This window comes from Homalodisca vitripennis, chromosome 5 (assembly GCF_021130785.1).
Source record: "Homalodisca vitripennis isolate AUS2020 chromosome 5, UT_GWSS_2.1, whole genome shotgun sequence".
NCBI classification, from domain to species: Eukaryota; Metazoa; Arthropoda; class Insecta; order Hemiptera; family Cicadellidae; genus Homalodisca; species Homalodisca vitripennis.
Window position 1 is genome coordinate 71,739,719 of NC_060211.1, and position 19,752 is coordinate 71,759,470.

Below are 19,752 nucleotides of genomic sequence, written 5' to 3' on the forward strand. Positions count from 1 at the left end.
ATTTATAAATAATTAAAATGTTAACCCTCTCCCGCTCGCATTGTTTCCAGGCGCTCACGGTGCTTCTAACCTCAATTAATTCGCTCTGCCGGTCGCGCTCGGCACCCCGCACAAAGCTGGGCGCCGGTGGTGCGGGGTAGTTTGTTGCGCAGTTACTTGGTGAAGGTCATTGTCTGGCTCGCCGTCACTGCCACTGCCACTGTGATCACTCCGAACTACATCCTCAATGCCACCAACCACTTCACAAGGCTCTGGTACAACACTACACTCACTTGAATTGTCGCAATCACTACTAATAACAAGATCGATTTCACTGTCACGAAGTGTACGACTACAACCCGCCATTGCATTGTTTCCACACAACTAATACAAATAGCAAAATAATGGAATAAATCTACTGTAAAAGTAAAGTAAATGGTCTCCTGATAGCAAACAACCCGTAGTAGTACAAAATATTGCTACTCGAGAGCAGCACTTATCGGCTCTATTGGGTAAAGCAGTGCCTGCCGATCTGTGCCGTTTAAGCTGCAGTGGCTATGTGGTGGCCGTGCCGATTCATGCCTTGCAAGCGGGAGAGGGTTAAATAACTAAATAAATTAAATTACAAAAATTAGCACATGCATTAGCTTACAATTCATATACAAATAATAAAAAATACAAACCCGGATACGTATCATTAGTAACATATAGAACTCTTTACATTTTAATAGATTGGATTAAAATTCCTCAGTTGAGTGGAAGACATATATTGACTATAATATTTTGAATAAATAACCTGAATTGATTCAAACTACTAGATCTAATAGAAATAGGGAATTTATTAACAATTTTATTTCATAACACGTATGACTTAATTTTGTTCCCTTAGTATAATCTAAATCTATTTCTAGTATTATATAAAATTGAATTAAAATAAATATGCAATTCAGGCAATATTACAATAATTTTCATGATTTCTATAATATTTTGAAAGGAACCTGGCCATTATGATATACTTTGTATTTTTTTACATATAATCATATATATAATTTTAAATTTGTGAATATTATTTATGAAACATATTTAGAACAATTAAACTTAAAACAAAAATTCCAACATAAAGGAATCTTAAGTAAGTAAACTAAGTCAAATCATAAGAATCAATGATACTATTGTATTCCTAAGCCAATAATTGAAAATGGCCCATCTCTTTTTTGTATTATACATGAAGTAAATGTTATTGATCTCCATATTGCAACAGTCTGAAACATGGTGGTCTGTTTTTTGTTTTCCTTCTGGATTTAGTTATTGTGTACTATGATCTAACGAATATCAAAGATTGTAAAAGAATGGCGAAGAAAACTAACTGATCTCATTCATCTATTGTATCGTTCTGTAATAGTTTCAGTGTTAATTTACTGAAATGCGTTTCAAATATACTAATTATAGTCAGTACGTCCAGAAATCGTGTGAGTGTCACTCAGCTATACAGTAGAGTAGACTAATAGTAAGTTGTCTCGTTGCCCGAGCAAGTTTACCAAAGATCTGTGCAGTTTGCCACTCACTGCCAGTAGCCAAGTTACGTCTCGGCCGCACCATTCCAACTTACCAGCTGCACAAGCCCTCGTTAGATTTATTCTTTCAGTATTCTGTCCCGTGACGGATATATCTCACTGGATCTTTTCACGTGTACGTTATTAGTTTCTAAGTTGTATGAATTAACTGATTTGTGTTTTGTTTTGCTCATTTGGCGGCTCAATTTAACATATAATGCGATGAATAGTCTTTACTTCACTCAGAATGTTTTGGACTCATTGTAAAAATTTGGTATACATTAGTAGCTCATGGTACTAATTTTGTATGGTTTCCAGGATGATCAATTATATTTTGAAATTGAATTTTTATAGCATAAAATTTTTGTTAGTCAAGTTTTTATGATTAAATAAATTGCAATTGAACAATTGCAGTTACAGTTCAATATATTTTGTACATTTTGAAATTTCATATGCATTATTAATCTTCTTTGTAAATGGGTTTTGCCACCATGAAGTGTCACTCGCTTATTAGCACTCCATCAAGAAGGAACTGTTAATTTCAAGCTCAGTTTTATAGCTAATTACTTCAGTGTGGCAAAAAATTTGCTTATATGTGGCAATTGTTGACTTACACATTTGCAAAGCCATTTCCTATTATTAAATACTTGTGAAATAAAAAGGTGACTTCCTGTAAACCAAACTTGCAAATTTTATTATGAAGTCTTAATTAACCCTTTCCTGCACAACTTTCAGGTGTAGAAATGAAATGCCAGAGTTTACCTGCTGTTTATGCTGGAACATAAATCTAGCTAACTTGAAATAGGAGGTTTTTTATTGCACAAAGATTTGACAGGTTTACAAACAGTGTAAAATAAACTGGTGCATTGTCAAAATATAAAATAATAGTACTATAATTAAAACTAACATCAGGCAAAACTAGAATAACTAGCTTGAAGTTATAATACAACAAATTATCATTTAAACATTTCCTTACACTATAGTAACATTTTTCAATTAAAATATTTTTGAGTTTTGCACAGAATTGTATGTAATTTAGTTATTTAAAATTTAATAGAAGTTTGTTGTATAAATTTAATCCCATATATAGCGGGCTTCTTGCAAAAAGAAATTTTATGTTGATTTGTTTAATTTGCAGCTTTAATAATTCAAAGGGTTGGGTTACCTTGAAATTGAGCATTAAGTTAAACCACTGAATGTATAAAATAGACCTTTTATCCCTTGAGGATTGAGTGGCAGAAATACAGTGTTGTACAGTTGCCAGTTCTGTGTGATAATGTGTACATGAAACTACTGTGCTAAATATACACAGCACGGGATCTTCAGGCTATATATCTTTTTTTATAATTATTTTTGTTTTTAGTATTAGTTTACTCAATACAACGTGTTTTGTACAATTGTATAATTTAATTACGTACTGTTTTTCATGTTTTCCGCAAGATAGCATTCAATCAGGTTGTTTCCGAACAGTATTATATTTTACCAACATAATATAATATTGTCAAAAGTATAAAATACAATTAAACATTGTAATAGTTTTGTGTTGTAAAAAAGTTTTTTTTCTAAACTTGCTGCAATTTGAAAATAAAGTATATGTTGAAATTATTTTAAATGCTTTTTAATTTATGGGTGTATGATATGGTGTCTGACAATTTTGAATTGGATCCGTGTTAAAAAGAACATTATAAAAATTACTTCAAAACTTGAACCTTATTTATGAACAGCCTAAATTTTACATTAATTTTTATTTTAAAATGTTTGAAAGAAGGAAATTATTTTGTGTCTACCCTGAATTTCTGTTCATTAATAAGTTTTTTTTCTCTCATATAACTGGGTCCACTTGCATGTGGCGCATGCATTGTATAGTATTTATTGTGTTTGGGAAAGGGTAAATAATTTGTTTCAGTTCAGATTTCTGTTTCCTTTAGTCTTTTCTAATTTTTATTTCTGAGTGAAGTAGATTTTATTCATTTTGTGATCACAGTACAGCAGAGTTAAGGCTTTAGAAAATGTAGTAGCTTTATGATAAAAGTGATACGATTATAAATATTGTTTTTTATAAAGAATGTTGGTTTGCCACCATTTTAGGTTTGACTGTTTTTTATTTTTGAGATTGTTGTAGTTATTGTTTAGTTATTTTATTTTATAATATTAATTTATTTGATATGGTTTTGGACTGATTTACTCATTTAGTGCCACAGAGTTACTTTCTACTATGTCCCATGCGTATTCTATAAGTGCCAGTGTAATGTAGCAAGAATCTTTCCATTTATTGGCAAAATTTTGTATTTAATTCAACTGCTTGCAGCCGACTGAACATAAAATTTTCAACTGAAATGATGTTATTTTATCCTTTGTACTGCACACATATATACTGATAGTAAAACCAATACATATGTTTGTTAAGCTGCATGTATGTTTTGTCTGTTATTAGTACAAGGTAGGACTATGCCAGACCACATGTTGTTTAACAAGCTGTACTGATGTTGCATGCAAAATTTCAAATCTGCAGCTCATTTCATTCCTGAGATGTCCTGCAGACAGACAGACAGTCAAACAGAAAAAATGTAGAACACTCAAACAGACAGAACCTTTACTGATGATAAAATATACAACATTTAAATAATATAGCTCAGTTTATTTTTTAAATGTTCTCCTGAGTTTTAGTGTTTGCTTATGCTCAGCCAAATCTGTGCATAGAAGGTCATGCACTGTCATCGAACTCTGTCTTATCTATATAGAAATAAACCAATACAACAGAGTATCAAAGGATCTGACAGAATGGGAACGATATTCTTACGAACCTTTCATTCAACCAAACTAATTTTATGCCGTGTTTTACTATGTTATAATATTTTTGTTAGTTGACCACTCAACCAAATCTCATAGAGCAACATGCATCATTATCGACCTCTATATTACTTTCTTAATGCTCAACCAATTAATGAAACAGAGTGTGTATTTTATATTTAGTGACACAACTTAGTTTTATAATTGATGACAAACCATAGTGTTTAGCCTCTTCAGTGCCAACATCACAGTAACCAGATGTTTTAAGAGCACACTAATAATGCCTACATTCTACATTCCAAACTTTTCAAAAAAATATACCAAATATATAAAACAGTTGTTTTTACACATACTTTGTGACTTACAGTACATTTATTATGTACTTCAGGAACACAGCTGACTAACTAATAATAGCAGTGATTAATAATAAGTAGTTGACAATAAAAATTGGTAGTCATAAATTAAAATTCAATATGCTATTTTTTATTTTAATAACAATTTTTAGTATGATAAAAAAGTGCTTGGTTGTAAATAAAGTGTTTTTTTTTTTAATGTTCTTGATTTTATTAAGGGTTGCATCGTTGTAGTACTTATTAGAGTGTTTACTCTAAAAATTTCTTTAAAAAATGAAATTTTTTGTTGTATTTTTATTTTTCTTATATTTTAAGAAGATTTTGAGGTTATGAAATTTTTAATAACTGTATGGGAATGGCTAAACGTGTATGCAATTTTTTTAACATCTTGTAAAACGCTCTTGGCACAGACTTACATTCCAAAAACTGTCTGGTACTAAAAGGGTTGACACTTTAGCCACCAAGCGGCTGTGTCTGATATTACGGATACAGTGATGCCTTTATCACTTACCACCTTCAGAAGCAAAGTGTTTTATACCAATATTTTTGTCCTAAAAAGATTATTTATGTCTTATAGTAATCACTAATTTGCTTAGATCTGTTGAAACAGATCATAAATTCCCTCAAACAATAATTGTAGTTATATGTTTTTCCATCTGTACTAGTATATTTTGAAAAGCTTATACTGCTGAGAATACAACAACAGTTTTAAGATGGCATATTCATAAATAACGAAATATACGTTAAAAAAGTATTTTTGACCAAATATTTTCAAAATGTTGATAATTTATTATTATTGGACCACAATAACACTATTTAGGTTACAATGTACATGCTAGTGTTAAAAAATAAATGTACTGTTAAAAACACAATTTATAACAATAATTTTTTAACTGAAGTAGGTACTGTAAAAGTAATATTTTTATGTTATAGTGTACCTCGTATTGTTGCTATCCCATAATCCAAAGTGAATACATCAACTATTTTCATCCAGTTTACACAGTTACAACACTAAAACAATAAAAAAAGTTTGTAAACATTTTATAATTTTAATTACAAATAGTTTAAAGAGCCATTCAGCTAGCACAGCACGGTCTACTTGATATTTTCTTTCATTATTCTATCATTTTTAGGTATTAATTTTATAATTTTGCACAATGCTACTGTTCAGAAGATTCTTTTAGTCATATTTTGGTATGAATTTGTGTTAATCGGTAAAAATATAGTGTGTCTGTCTGAATACCTGTGTCAAGACATCGGCCCGTAATTTCAAGTAAAGTCTGATGGCTGATTCATATTGGTCTATGGCAGTGATCAGAATAAGCTGTAAAGCTGATTCAATTGGCTCTTGGCAGTAAAAAGTTAAAAACTTACTTTCCTGTTTAAAATACTCCAGCAGTGTTTAAGAATAATTATTAGTTATATACTGGCACTAAAATCGTTAAAAATCTATTACAATTTATTTTAAGTACGGTTTTTATAAGATAATTATGTAAGCTTTTAAGTTTTTTAAAAGGCTTTACTTTTATAAACCACTCACTCAATCCTCTGCTGCTGTATCACAAATAGTTTTTAAGTTGAAAGGTTATTTTTGTACTATTATATAGTTTTAAAGACATTAAACATGACTGTATTTCACCACATTTTATTTTATAAAATGTTAGTTAAATAAATGTCCTTATGTTAAAAGTTATGTTATTGTGTTTTATTTTGATTATCATTATATTTTACATTGTCACTTATTATATGTATGAGATTATTTTGCACTTTTTCAAACTGCACTTATTTTAATATATTAGAAAAGTTATACGTAATTATTTCTATTTTATAATGTTTTAAATTTCAGGTTGATTCATTGTTATGAACCAAAGCTAGATTCATGGAAAGTATTGTGTAGCTGTCAGTATGTTTTATATGTTTAATTCTGTGACTAAAGTTCTAAAAATGTCATTCTAACAATTATTTATATTGCATAAAATTAACCTTATCTGCCAGTAGTAATCAATTTTGTTTACGTGTAAGCAAATTTCATCTTTACCCATACAGGTTACTGTTTTGCCTCATAAGAATGTAAGTAAATTGTGACCATTTGTACCATTGTATTTATGAAATAAATTGTTTGTAAATTGTTATTTGAGTCTATTGAAATGTATATTTTTATTCAACTTTTGTGATTAGTCTTTTATTTTTAGGTTCCACATGTAATACCAAAACCCCTTTACAGTATTTTTTTCTGTAAGTTCTGAGACCTGTATGAATAGAAGTATTTATGTGATGAAAATTAAACTTGGCAATCTTCTTTAATGATCTTTGAATTAAGCCTACTCTTTAAAAATTGCATAGAAGACCATGGTTACCAGGGATGAGATTTAAAAAGTTTAGAAACGTTTTTTTTAACCATTAAAAATATCAATACAATTCATACAATACAGGTAACTTAAATGCTATTCAAAAAACGTAGTTGTAAGATAAGGTTGCATACAGATCTTTTAAAACAACCATATACATGGTTTATTTTTAAAACACTTTTAATTAATTAAACAAATTAAAACTACCCAAACAAATTAATCTTTAGAAAGCCATGTAAAAATGAGTTAAACTTATTCACATATCACATTTTTTAGAAATAAAAAATATTTCTAGATTTATAAACCATTGGGGAAAGAGTAAAAGGTCCGTCACAGTACCTTTACTAGCAGTTAATAAAATAATGCAATGGAGTGTCGAAGATCCAGACAGAATGTAACAAAATAACTTTTACACAGATGGACAGTCTTTTGACCTTTTTACCCCTAAACCATTAGGATTCTTCATTGGACCAAGAGGAAACTGTATACTAGTATCTGAGATCCTTCTATCATGACATCACACAAACATAAGATTGACAAATAGACTGCAATCAGACCTTTTGACATCAAAATAAATATTGTTCTTCCTTACATTAAGAGAAACCAATATGTACCAAATTTTACGTCTGGGTCATTTTCATCATGAGTATTATTGTACATACGGATGGACATGACTTCAGCAAGGCCCTGTCAGTTCCTTAATAAGTAACTGGCATTTAGTTAAACTTCTATAAAAGTAAATCGGTAATAATATATTATGAAATCGTTTACCATGACATAAATTTAATTTTAATTTGAATTATAAATTTACCCATATAAAAACATATGTAGCCTATTATTTATGGGAGTGGAAATGGCCGAACAGTCTAAGGTGTTGGACTTTGAATCCAACTCTCTTGTACTGTATCAACTCTCTCCCTTATTTTGTTTGATAAGATCTTTGTACAGGCCAGTATTAACACACACACATCCCATACATGAGGAGAAGAATTTAGGTTGTTCTTGTGTTAGTATCGCAAACTCTAACCGTTAGATCGCATAACAACATTGTGTCCTGTTTTCTGCAATAAACAGCCCGCTGGTCCATTCTACCTCCACTCCAAATACCAGAAATTAGTTATCTGTCCCATCTGCTCATCTCTCTCTCTCTCAACCCTCGATCTGGCAGTTTCTAAAGTAGCAGGGTACTATTTCATGGTTTGCATGCATTCTTTTAGAAATTCATATCAAATATTTTTATACTCAGTACATCAAATAATTGGTATTGCTCTCTTCAGAAAATTCTGAAGTTTGTTTTTGTACAAATAAATATACACTTGTCTTGTTATATATTAATTTTATGAGGTTGAACGTACAAATGTAACATTTGTAAACAAAAACTTCAGATTTGACAAAACAATGTGAGATAGCAAAGTGTTGTTAAAATTGATCTTTATATGTTAAAAATAAAACACAAATAAAAACTTTGATATAACCATTCTTTTCCCAAATTGTGAATGGCTATCAACTTCAAAGAATAAGAGTTGTCGAAAAGTTAAGTGTAATAAAACTGGTCAATTACATATTACGTAATATTAATGTGAATTAATAAACTGTAATATTGTGTTTGTATTGGTAAATAATTTAATTAAAATGGTGGTGTTGAAAAATATACAGTAATGTTGCAGAAATAATGGTTAAAAGATATCATTTCTAGCCAATTCAAACTGAAATTGGTACTAAGACAATACGCACGGATAAGTTACAATATATTACTGGGATAAGTTCTCTAGAAATTAAAGTCTCAACCAATAGAAAGTTTAAAAATGGTTACTATCCATATTGTTAAAAATCACGAACATCTCGTAAATATATGTGGGTTTGTAACACTTGCATATTCTTTAAAGAGTGATAATATCAAATTAGCTACTGAACTGATAGTCCTATGTTGGATTGTATCAACATGATAGTATATCGGATTTATGATACTGTTTAGGACAACACGAAATCATAAATTAACTTAAATTAAGCCTTTAATTAACTTACGTACAGCGTAAGAAACATTTTTTAACCATTTTCCAAATTGAGAAAGGTGAGATAATGTTTTGCATAAAGTTTAAGTTAAATTAATAATTTCAGTATTTTTACAACATACATAAACTTAAACTTTAAGTGAAGGTAACATTATACTCATAATTTCTGTATCGTCAAAGTTGCTGTTTTCATAACCTTGGGTCATTTTGATTATATCTATTCAAAAAGTCTTTAGCTCATTCCATTCTTGATATGCCTGCGAGCAGGCTGACAGTAATAAAGAAAGTGATTGAATGTAAACAAGTAATCCTAGAACAGCTGTTATGAAACTTTTCATCCCCTCGGTAGACAGTCAAATTCCATGATTGGACATACACCATCATTTGCATCATGCATCCACGAACAGTGCGGCAGGAAGCAGACTGAAAATCCAAAGGAGCACAGTCTCTTTTTAAGAATCAAGACAAATTACATTTAAATGTGTTTTTTACAATGGAAAACTCCACATTTTAGATATCATTCTCCTTGAGGGAGTAATATATTTTTAATTCCAAATTATATAAAATTAATAATTTTTCCATGATTTTTTAACTCATATTTCACGTACTTAATGTAAAAATTGGAAAACCTTATCATCAGGTGTTTGCCATTGGGCCTGAATATAAAAGACCCAAAATGACCACTTCCCATGAAGTGACCCAAAACATTGTTTGTTCTTTTTCTGTCTTCCGAAAGGGTATCTTGAAGGAATGTGACTGTTATATTTTTTTTAATGTACTCAACCCAAACTCGATTGCATCACCTTCAAAAGGGATCGACCTCTCCTAAAAAATGTGTTACTTTCGAAATAGCTTTTTTGTTTTATACAGGAACAAAGGTGTGATATTTTAGTAGAACAATATTGTGATTGCTATACAAATCAATTTTTTAACATACAAGAGTCCAATTCGTAATGGAATTAATCAAAAACCATTATATTTTGTGGTATAGTAAAGCTAAATACAACTTTCTTCCGAATGTAAAAAACATGGTTTTACAATGAAAGACTACCTGTATAATTAAATCCAAGGTCATTATAAACATCTGTATTTGTAAGTGTATACAGGGCCGTACTCAGCTTTGGTAGGCCCTGGAGAAGACATTTGACTGGGCCTCATCATGTCCTGTCACCGTGCCACCCGTCCGTCAACACAGTTCCTTCAGATAGGCCGGCCCGGGCCCCGGTAAAATTGTTGAAAAAACTGGTCTGAGTATGAGCCTGAGTGTATACTGGAATAGGAGTGAGTATCGCCAGTTGGGCTTCAGTCCTGTTGTAGCTAACAGCAATGCTCATAAGTGGAAGCTAAAATGGGTTAAGCCAAGATTTCAACTGTTAAAATGAATATACAATCACAAGTTTTACGAAGTTTTTATAAATTGGACAGCTAATCATGTTGAAAAGAAATTAGTGTAAAACACAATGCAATTAAGTTTTCAGTCATTTAAAACCTCCACCCAATATAAATTTAAATTAATGATTATATAAAATTGTATTGTAAATGTTACACAACCACATCAGATATAAAATTTAAAATGGAAATATGTTAAGGAAGCAAATGAAGAGCAGAAACTACATTAAATATATTAAGTGTACAAACATTAGAAAACTTTACTGCTAGATGTGATCATCGACAGACTGATCATGCATGAGCAGACTTTTGGGTTCTGAACAGGCAGCTATCCTTCACTTTCACAGAGGTTTTTTGACAAGAGAATTATTGTACATGGCCGTTGTCATATAATGTCAACATGTTCCAGCTCACACTGTGTTGAAACATTGCCTACTAAATGGAGATATTTCACTGATGTTATGGTTTAACATCTGTTGACTGAAGATAGCTCTCCACAGCGAAACCGAAATATCTCAAAAAGTTGTTTGTGTAAGCAATGTTCTGATGCGGTGTGAGCCCAAAACATTGCTTTAGAACCGAAATACTTTGATGTTAGGATTATTCTGTTATATTTTGAGTTTACTTACTCTTTGGCCTCCTTAGAGTTTGTGAGGAGGATATAATAATATTCTTAAGGTCTAACAACCTCGGTTGGTCTCTATTAAAGTGCACCAAAGGTTTCATATATTTTATCAAAATTCATATTTATTTGTAGGCTCAAATATCTCAAGGTTAATATTGGTGTAATTTTAATACATATTTTGAGAATAATTAAGTAAGGCATACATTGTTTTGCAATTTTATATTTGTGTTTATTAAAATTCAGCTACATATTATTTATATAAAACAGTACAAAACGTTAAAATATACAGTTAGGAGGTATCAGATTGTGAATTTGTTACAGTCACTGAAGCAATCTGTTACATGACCCACACATCTGAACTGTAACATGTTTCACTAAGAAGTTGACGAAAGTGAAATTGTTTATAATATGAAAAATACTGTTTATTAGGATGTTATTGTAAGCTATTGTCTTTATAAAACAATACATTTTCACTAGTGTTTGTGAAACTGAAAAAATGTATTCATTAAATATATTACCTCAAGTTTTTTAAAATTATAAATTAGTTACAATTTTTGGAAGACAATCATTTTTGAACATTACACTAATAAGCATAGGGAAGGACCATAAATTTTATTGCAGTAAGATTTGGAAGGTTGATTGATTATGCATTAAATTAATATTGCATTTAAATACAAAGTTGGTTTTTGTAACTATTTCTGAATGCAAATTTCACAGCTCATATTAGTAAAATGTTCAGAGAGTGTAAGCTTTTACATCTTTTTAGCAACTGCTGAACTCATTGCTTCCAACCTCAAAGTTATCCAAACTGAAATATACTACATAATGAAGAATTCCACCACCGTCATTGTTCTGACAAAACACAGTCCTTTGATTAAATTACTTTGCTTATTATTTACAATGAATGATTTAAAGGGTAGTTGGATGATGGATATTTGCTGTTTTTTTATTTGGAAACTAGTATCTGCTATGTTTTTGAAAGAGGTTTTGTTGCAAGGCATTTTTTTAGTGAATGAAAGACTTCTCTTAAAACCCAAACTGACCAAGGATGAACTCAGAGCTGTATCTTTTGGTAAGATCATGCAATCAAAATGTTATCATTGGACAGAGATATTGAAAGGATACCAGGATTACAGTGATTAGCCATCAACGTATGTTATGATGTTATAAAAAAAATTGAAACACCGTTTTGAGAATTAGTAGAAAGAGGAGAAGCTACTTCTCAAAATGTTTTTAAGTTTTTGTAATGTATAATGAAGTTTAAATAAAACATTATGCATGTGTTTTAATAGCATTGTACTAGGAATGCTTCAAATAAAGCAAGTCCATGTAACCACTTTTTTCCAATTGGCTGTGATTAAGAGTGACTTAATTAGATTGACTGATTTCTTGTTGAACCTTAGTTCATTACTTAGCAAATTATTCTGTGAATGTCTTAAGCATAGTACTCAAATGTTTTAGTTTACCTTATTCAATATTATAATTTTTTTTATAAATCAAATTTTATGGTACAACAAATTTAGGATTTGAAATGCATTTACTGAAAGCATTACAGACAAGCTTATTGAGTGCGTATTACCGAACATGGCAGTTTTTTATTTAATTACCTAGATATTCTAGTTCATAGCAAAAACATCATCAGTGATATAGTGGAACACTAAATATGATATTAACTAACATATTTCAATATTATAGTACCTTTGAGAATTGCAAAGTTATGTGTTTATTTACTAAACATAACCTCATATATTAATCCCATCTTGTAATAATCAGTTCTGTAATGACTCATTATTGCACTAGACCTGTTATATGATAAAATAATGCTCTAATAAGTTTATAATTATTTTTCTTACAGACTAGAGTGAGTAGCGTGGAATGTAGAGGTTATACAAAATTATAACCTGTCATCTGGCAAGGTTATCCTCAGAATACAAAACAATTGGTCAGACAATATCAGTTGATAGTGGCGTTGACTTTTCTGTTTGTAAATTGATTAATGAATAACACACAGGTTTGTGCTTACCTCATTAACATAACATCAGCATATTGTTCAATGGAGAAGTAAAAATGTAGCCTTTATTTTTTAGAAAAATAAAGAGTCAAGTAACACACTATACCATCTACCACATGTTAAGACGATGTATTTGATAAATAAATATGTTGAGAACTGTGTGGATCAGATAACAGTATATGCTCCAGTGACAATGTTGTTCCATACTGAGCCCCTGCAATGTTTTCTCTACCTTTTTCTGGTTCCCAAAAGAATAAGTCCATTTTGGGGATACAAAATTATTTCTGAACAAAAATTTAGGCAATTATATTGCCAGTTTATATTTTTATTAGTTAACTTACCCAATCACAAGTTTAAAAGTGTCAATAAAGAAATTTAAGAGCAGAAAGAAAATTAGCTTAAAATAACTTGTTGTTCTAGATTATGTATCAGAATTAGTGAGTGTTGATGGTCAGGCTATAACAGTATAATTGTTTATTTTATTATCTAATTGCTTGATATTTTATGTCTGTTCAGTGCATAAATAAGTGCAGTTAAGCTATTGTATTCAATCATCCTAAACGTAACATAAAGTTGTTAATAATTTCCAATCTCTTTACACTGCCTACATTTTCCTCATTCAGAAAGGATTGTGTTACCATTATTATTGTAAAGTCAAGAAACTGTTGTTTTCTGAATGCTACATATTTTATATGAATGGTTGTAAATATGTACTTTGCTGTAAAATTGTTGTACAATGTAACTTTGCTAATTTATTAAATATAAAAGAAATTGTTTTCATAGCTTGCATTATTGGTGATCCTATTTGCCTCAACTGAATACCTATACTGAATTTCTATTCAAACAAATTATATTGTACAGTGTTTAGAACTATGATAGAAAGAATTTCTTAAAACAAAACGTGGAAATAGTAAAATTAAGGTGGTGAACAAATGTAGAACGAATATTCAAGCAATTATTGTACAAAATAATCATGCAAATGAGTATTATCTTCTGATTACATGTTGCTTCCTTGTATTATGTTGATCTCAAAGTGTAAAAATCTGCAGAACAGAGGCAGAGGTATGTATAAGCAATTTGGAGAGTTGTCAGAGAAAGAGTTCCATGGCTTGTAGGCAGACATTATGGAATAGTTGAATAGCAGTACTCACCACATAAAGGGAAAAATACAGAACACACAGTGGAGAATACAGGAAATCAAGTTTAAGTTTGAAAATAATGACCAAAAATAACAAGTATTAATAATAAGTAATACTAATTAATACAACATACATGATTATAACATAATTAATATACTGAACTATACTACCTAAAATTATTTTTTAAATTAAATAAAAATACGATGAATTAATACATTTTTTTTAAAGACACACAAATTAAGGGAGTATAGAGTAACATTTTGCGAAAGAAATTGAAATGAAGACTTTATGGATTTGCCAGAAGAGCAAACCTGTTCTTGTAAAAGAAACAGTGTCAAAGTTGAATGCGCTGTAGGTATAATTGCTCTTCAAGCTCCATAATGTAGTCTCACGATAGGCACAGTCAAATAATACTCCAAGTGTTCTTAGAAAAATGAACCTGTTCCTGTGTAATATTGTAATAATCATCATTTTATGACATTTAAGACTGAGTTGTGTACCCAATAGTTATAGGACACAGAATTGTTCCGGATATTTTCCATCATTCAGTGGTACAAAAATCACCTTATCACTTAACACTAGCAAGTGTCCGGAAAAATCCTGTTTCCTACACAATTCTTCCATCATCTAAAACAAACTTCAAACAATTATAAACAAAATATTTCTAATTTAAATGTGTTTTCCACAATTAACATTACAAATAAATAACATTATGTACAACCTTGAAAATAATTTAAAAATTTAGAGAATTTTAATCAATTCTGAATTTAGTAAAGTTATGTTCCATTAATTTGTCAAGCTGATGTGGAGAAAAGATTACCAAACCATACATAAGGACCAGTTGCTGGCACAAGAGATTTGTACTGTAGCAATAGTATAGTATAATCTAGTGTCTAGTAAGCCTGCATACAAAATCAAGAATGTACAGGCTCTCTAGGATTGATACTGAGGATATGCTCCATTGAGCTAAAATTAGGTGTAAAAACAGCTCCTAGGTTTTTTTACTGGATCAGCTCTGAACAAGACTGTTTGAAACACAGTAGTCGAAGGTAAATGGAATTGACATGGGGATGGACATGTTAAGGAGAGTACCTGGCACTAGAAACATTAAGGTACCTTTGCCAAAAACTACCCACTGGTGTTATGGGGTAACTGCTGGATATTGGCCTGATCCATCAAAACATCTGTTTTGAAGATATTCAAGTCAGTATTAAGAATTTACATAATTGATAAATATGTTAAATAATATAGGGCTTAAATGGAAGCCCTGAGGAGCACTAGATAAAACTGGGAATGTTTGTGGAAAGGACCTCTTTGCATTTGACAAAAAGAACACGGTTCTGAAGGTAACTGTTAAGCCACTCCAAAAACTGACGCTTTATATTTTACGCAGAATGCTTGTTCATTAGTAAGTACAGTAAATCCACTTGGCAGGAATTGACAAATGCATACAGAACTTAAGTTCTTGAAACTACAGTAGATTAAAAATAATAGAGTGGCAGAGAAGAAATCCACATATTAATTATTATGTATAAATATTCTCTGGTAGAAGTATAAATGGTTAAGAACAAGTGCTTCGAATACCATTTGCCAGCATGGAGTAATATTGCATTCAGTTAAAATCAAATTATTTATTACACATGAAATTTGTACAGAAAGTTACAAAAGTAACTACAAACTGGTGCACTGTCATTGTATTTCATATCCTATGTAACATGATGTAAATAAATCATGATAAAGCAATATTAAAATAATTATTCCACTAAAACAGACAATAATTGCTTCAATATTTATTATAATAATTACTTAAGATTAAATGAAATGCTGAAAACATGATAAAATATTAATAAACAGAAATGGTACTACTTAGTTACTAATTAAAAGCCTTATTAACATTTCATCAATACTATAATAGACTTTTTCCAGTAATAGCTCCTTAACAGTTTCGTTATATGATTTAGGGAGATCTTTCAAAGAATTTAAATTTGTATTCCCATGTACAAAGAACTTCCAAACAAGGTTATATTATAATTAGGAAAAGAAAGTAAATTATTAAGACGAGTATTGTGCAAATGTTCAAAATTAAATCTTTGAAAGTAAAGTGGATTATTATGCACATGTTTTTTTTTCTGTAAACAAATGTCCTGTCATAACTCTAAATAAAAATGTATGAGCTTCAAAATCTTTTTTTAAATGAGGAGAGGTTCTCTGAACAGTAATGCTGTATTTCAAAACTGATTGTATGTAGCCATTATACACAACTTTCCATGTTACAATTGAGAGTGTATTAAATAAAAACTTGAAAACTAATCTAAAAGTGGATATTTTATTTATGAAATCATTTGTATGTGATTTCCAGTTTATGTTTTAATTAACAGTTACTCTCAAAAACTTTGTGTTTTTACTATATTACAATTGGTCTCAATCAGTCCATCGTATGCGTGGTTTCTTGCCTTAAAATGTATAGTTTTTGTTTTTAGTTGGTTTAAGACAAGTCCATTCAGTTTAAACCAATTTAACAGTTCCTCTAGAGTCTTATATCACAAACTCAGATATATTCAAGTGTTTTCTATTATGGGAACATTGTGTCATCTGCAAAAAGTGTGAAATCTCTTTTTATTTCAAATGATCATTAATGTTAATAAGAAAAAGGGTTGGTTCTAGAATGGAGACTGAGGAACGCTAAATAACACTGTTGCCATTTTTATTTAATTTTGTTTGAGTTTTCAGTATAACACAATTTATATAATAATAAAGGTGGTCAACACATTCAAAGGCCTTGGAAAAATCACAGAAGAAGACTTCAGCTGTCAGCTGCAATCCATCCAAAGGCAAAATGACCCTATTATTAAAATCAGTTAAAGCTGAATCAGTATTTTTATTTTTTTCCTAAATTCAAATTGCTCATTACACATAAAGTGTTACTTTCTAGGAAAATTGTCAATCTACTACCAGTAGCTCTCTCAAATACTTTTGATAGATTATTTAAAATAGCAATTGGACAATAATTAGTGATCTCTTTAGCTGAACCTTTTTTGAATATAGGTTTTATTTAGGAAAGTATTAGTTTGCTTGGCAATGTTCCAAAAGCTTGATTCAGAATGACTGTCAATATCAAACTAATCACAATCACTGATAATGTTTTTATAAAATTTTAATATCATTCCGGCCACATGAAAAGCTGATATTCAAATTTATAATTATTTGATGTTCAACTTCCTTAATTGTGACATTATTAAGTATGTTTAACCTAGCCACTTTTTTGGTTTTATTACATAAAGCGAAATTAATAGTCTGCAATTTATTATTACACTAGATCTTCCACTCTGAAGATTAGTTGACAAATCCCTGCTACAGACAAGGAGGGAAGATGCTTGCTATCAATAGAGCATTTGAAAGAATGGCTAAATGTGCAGCATAGATTTGTGCATAGAGTTTCAGTATTATTGGATTATTAGTATTATCAGACCCAGGACTCTTGTCCAGGGACTCAAATTTCTTCAGTACATATGTAGAATAATTCACATTTGGTTAAAGTGTCTTCAAATGTCATTCTTGGAGATAAAGATGTGTTAGACATAAGTTGTCCAACAGTACAACTTCATAATGTGTAATGTTCGTTTTGAACATTAGCCCAAAACTAAGTAATATTGTTGGGAATACAACTTTAAACTTTTGCAATGTGTAATTTTTATAGCAAACGGATGGCAAAACCTTGTATGCGATCTCCAGTCCCAAGAAAACCTTGCAAACCAGGAAACTTCCAATAGATTTATGTGCACATGTGCAATTATTTCCTCAATGACCATGTGTATAAGATTTCTTGAGAATATATTTAGAAATCGGGAAGGATTAATTCCTTTTATTGGTATATTACTACTAATTAGTCATGTAAGATATATTATACAATATGCTAAAGTGACTCAAAGCGTCATGTAGATCATTGATGTTGAGGAAATTAATACATTGATTCTCCTGTAAGGTTTCATCAGTATTGTAATTTCTAAAGTTGGGATTTTTGCATGTTACGGATTTATTCTAAAGTAAGCATGATGTGCAAGGCAGAATAGGTCTGGCTTCAGAAAAAACCAAATCTAGAGCCGAGTTAACTTTAGTTTTTCATATTAATGAAAAACAAGATCCAGATAGGTACACTACATGATAGTAAATCACACGCTTGAAGGTTTAGTTAAGATTGTGCTTCATAGATAAATAAGGAAAATGTTATTTAAGTTGTTACCTAAGTTTAGTTGTTTGTACAAGACACTTTATTCATAAATTTAGAATACAGAACAAATTAAATGTTCATACTGCATTAACTGAGTAAAACATCAGATTGAGATAGGTACAATTCTTTTTAGTATCAATTTTAATTTTCTCTCACTGATTTTTTCAAATTGTCTGGAAGAGGATTATAGAGTTTCCGTCTACTGGTTCTCCTACTTTGTAAAATAGTTGAATGATTGGCATTTCTAGTGTTATAGCTGTGTGTACCTTCTAGTTTTATAAAGTGATCTAGGATTAATGTAGTGCTTCTAACATATGTACAGAAATACAATATATTTTAATGTTCTTGATGGCAGTTTACTAAGAATCCAAATTATTATTATCTTATAAAATGATCTGAGATTAATGTAGTGCTTATAATACATGTACAGGCCTTGTCTTAAATGTGACTTGGAAGAATAGTAGAATGATATTGACCTGCGAGGTATTGACAACAACATATCGTCTGTTGTCAGTGATCTCATCTACTTTTTGTTCGTACGCTGTCTGCTAATCTACAACTTTGCTTATTTCAATACTTCTAATCTTATTGTATTTGCCTTATTCCTTTTAGATAATGCATGTAAATACATCCCCCATCTCAAGTTTTGTAAATAATGCACTGTAATGATTATTCATGAGTACTGTATTTACCTTTTGCCTAGTTTTGATTTGCTTTGGAGTGCAGTTCAGCTTTCATATGAAATATGGACAGCATAAACATAAATTACATAAACAAATTATAACGACTTGGATTGTAGATATTAATATTCCAGAGTATTAATATTTAAATTATCAATGAGACATCCAAGCCGATATAAAATATTTTTTGATTAGTAAGCTCCTAGTGAATATTCAGTACAATTTATTACTAAATTGTTTAACTATTAAATATTATCTGGTTTGTCTAAAATAAAAATCACAGTTCTAAATAAAAACAATGGATTTATTTTAAGCTGGCAAATTAATAAGTTCAACGTTTCAGAATTTTCATCACTCTATTCCACAAAGAATTGACAAACCGTTTCGTAAATTTAAAAGTTCCTTTGGCAAGAAATAAAAAATATTAATCAAATATGTCAAACTAAAAATCAGAGCTCTCTTCTAAAATAAAATAATAAAGTTTTAAAATAAAAATAAAATACCACTTGGAAATAACTAAAATAAAAATGTTCACTTCTAAGTACACTCACAATTTAAAAAAAAAAACAAAAATTTAAACTTCTCTTTACACTAGTTGAACCTTAACTTTCAAGTCTCTGCAATTCAGATTACAACTCTCTCAAA